The sequence below is a fragment of the Poecilia latipinna genome, unplaced genomic scaffold (assembly GCF_001443285.1).
Source record: "Poecilia latipinna isolate Pla-1442-1.1 unplaced genomic scaffold, P_latipinna-1.0 Scaffold729, whole genome shotgun sequence".
Classification (NCBI taxonomy): domain Eukaryota; kingdom Metazoa; phylum Chordata; class Actinopteri; order Cyprinodontiformes; family Poeciliidae; genus Poecilia; species Poecilia latipinna.
Genome location: NW_015113345.1, coordinates 160,184 through 163,306, shown reverse-complemented (window position 1 = coordinate 163,306; position 3,123 = coordinate 160,184). Strand labels below are relative to the sequence as shown.

The 3,123-nt window shown below is 38.8% G+C and overlaps 1 long non-coding RNA gene across 1 annotated transcript; it reads right to left on the bottom strand.

The window, feature by feature from the left end:
• Positions 1-1,828: 1,828 nt before the first annotated feature.
• Positions 1,829-2,968, bottom strand: LOC106955347 (uncharacterized). The gene is made up of 3 exons (XR_001426560.1): positions 2,522-2,968; positions 2,086-2,255; positions 1,829-1,955 (listed from the first exon to the last, which is right to left on the bottom strand). It is a non-coding gene; the product is annotated as an uncharacterized LOC106955347 (long non-coding RNA).
• Between the last annotated feature and the right edge of the window lie 155 nt (positions 2,969-3,123).

Below are 3,123 nucleotides of genomic sequence, written 5' to 3'. Positions count from 1 at the left end.
TGTTTTTTGAATAATAAGAATTTTTGTTGCTAATCTGTTGCTAAGAGATGAGTGTGTTTACTGGTAACCAAGTGCCACAAAGTAAACTTCAGAGTTTTACTTTTGCAAAATGTACCAGCTGTAAATGTCTTGTGTCTAATCAGTTAAGCATTATTTCGAAAGAACTTATAAACTATATAACTTATTATTAATTTGGTTTTAAGAGATAAGCGTTTTCTACTGCAACGAACTGCCACGTAGTGTAAATCGAGATTTTTACTTTTGTGTTGAATGTGTGTTTTATAATATATCTACTACTAATGACAAAAAGAATGAACTTTTCTGCAAAATTCACCAACTGCACAATTCTTAATAAGTATAAAATAAGTAGTATTTCAATAGAGCATAAGAATTTTATTTATTTTTTTAACAATAACAATATTTGTTGTTGTTAGTATGTTGCTAAGAGAGGTAACCAAGTTCCACAAAGTAAACTTCCGATTTTTACTTTTGCGAAATGTACCAGCTGTAAATGTCTTGTATCTAATCAGGTAAACATTATTTTGAAAGAGCTTATGTTTTATAAAGTATATAACTTATTAATTTGGTTTTAAGAGAGGTAAGCGTTTTCTACTGCAACGAACTGCCACGAAGTATAAATCAAGACTTTTATTTTTGTGTGGAATGTCTGTTTTGACAAAAGGTCAGTAGAGGAGTCTGAAAAAAAAATCAATGAAGATAGCAACAAAGTGGATAAGCTTTGTCGCTATCTTTGTTATTCTCCATCTCCAGCCGTGTCTTTTCCCTCTTCCCACTTCAGGACAGTTAGTTAAACTTAGTGTTTAACTAAAAAATACTGTGTACTTGTCCAAAGGTTCACAAACAAGGCCAAGACAAGCATTATTATCATTTCAGAATTTGAGGTTAGTATAACAGAAATGTACATTAAATGCACAGTGGCACAGTTGATAGAAGTGTTGCCTTGCAGCAAGAAGGTTCTGAGTTCGATTCCCGGCCCAGGGTCTTTCTGCGTGCGTGGGATCTCTCCAGGTATTCTGGCTTCCTTCCACAGTCCAAAAACATGACTGTCAGATTAATTGGTCTTTCTAAATTCTCCCTAGGTGTGTGTGTGCGTGCATGGTTGTCTGTCCCTGTGTTGCCCTGGACAGACTTGGACAGACTGGGATTACCCAGTCTGTCCAGGTAATCCCTGGACAGACTGGCGACCGGTCCAGGGATTAACCTGCCTCTTGCTGGAGAAAGGCACCAGCAGCATTTTAGTGCTTGACTCCTTAAGTCGGTAGTTAGGTTTTTCTCATAGTTACCCCCCGGTGTAAGAAAATGGATGTAAAAGAAATAGTCACAGGACTAAGGAAAACAAAACTTACGCTTTCTCTTCTTATTTTCAAATAGGCCACCCTGACTTNCCTGCCTCTTGCTGGAGAAAGGCACCAGCAGCATTTTAGTGCTTGACTCCTTAAGTCGGTAGTTAGGTTTTTCTCATAGTTACCCCCCGGTGTAAGAAAATGGATGTAAAAGAAATAGTCACAGGACTAAGGAAAACAAAACTTACGCTTTCTCTTCTTATTTTCAAATAGGCCACCCTGACTTAAAGAGATGGCATGGGCAGCAGGTGATTCATATGATTGTTGATGTGGCTGGTCTATGGGAGAGACAGATGGCAGAGTGGGGAGGAGAGGCAGCTGGAGAGATGCTTCTGGCTCTTTTCTTCTGGAAAGCTGGCGAGGACGGAACAATAGGAGGAGAGACAGGAACCAGATCAAGCACGATCACAGTCTCTTCCTGGTTCTGTGGTATGATCTTTGGATGCTCCTCTGTAAGCATCCCAGGCTGCTCCTCAGCTGTGGTCTCTGTTGGTTCATAGATGAGGTTCTCAGCTTTTTCACCAGCCCAGAGCTCCTTGGGTGAAAAAGCCTGTCCTGTGGAGGTGTGGGGCTGCACTGGTACAGGCGTGCCTAGGAAAGACATAGTTTTACAGAAAACAGACATAAATATCTATAGACACATATCTTGCTCGCTCTCTGTGGACTTGATATAACGCACTACAGAAGTACACACACTCTCACACACACGTACATGCATTACCTACAGAGTGGAGAAACTCATAAGCCATCTTAATCTTCTCAAGAAAATTCTTGGTAGTAGCAGTGGTCTCCAAATGAGTAATTACATCTGCTACCCCACTTGCTTGAATACTTTTCTTCCTTAACAAGAAATAAAATAGGCTTGTAGCCTAAAGCATGAAGTTTGCACAACTGCAATTGATAAGAACATGTAATAAATTACTTAAACACACCATCCTATTGGAGCAGTTGTTTTCCATCTTTAGCAACATATTGGTAAAATATTTTATATTTTCAAAGTCGTGTGCTTTGTGGTGTTAACATCTCAACGTCTTCATATGGAAAAGTCAGAGAAGAATTTTTAATTTAACAAGAGGAGTACAGGTTACTTTTTTGCTCATTAACAAAATGTAACCTGTACATAACAGAACTTTTTCAGTCTAAAAATTTCTACTTACTGCAATTTGCGCAGAATCGATTATTCGGGAAACGTTTCTGTTTTTCACAACAGTTTCCCTCCACTGATTGTTGAAAGTCTGCACCTTTTTTTGTGTGGAAAGGCTCTGGTGGCAGACGAAACAAGTTTTTCTGTTTGCCTGATTGGGCGTTTGACACTGTGTGCATGGCCTGAATTTGAGGCTTGTCATACTTAAAAAACGATGGCAAAGTGCAAAAAAAAACAACAACAAAAACAAACAACAACAACAAAGACTTCTGATGGACAGACAGACAAAAACAGACAGACAGACAAACAGAATTGTTGACAAATTAAGTGAAGAACAATAGACAAATTAAGGACACAAAGATGAGGGACAGATACGACAGACGTGGCTCTTAAAAGTGCCTTTTGTGGGTGCTATGAAGGAGCAGAAATATGTGTGAGATGATGAGATCAAAGAAGAACCAGTTGCTAATGTAGCTAGCTTCCCGCCTATTTCTCCCCGGAAAAAAAAAAAAAAAAAAATTAAATGTTACAAACGTGTCTAAATGTTTTCAACCATTAGCGGCACAGTCCGACTGCCATTAAGTCCTAAAACTGCAATCAACAGCTTTATAACGT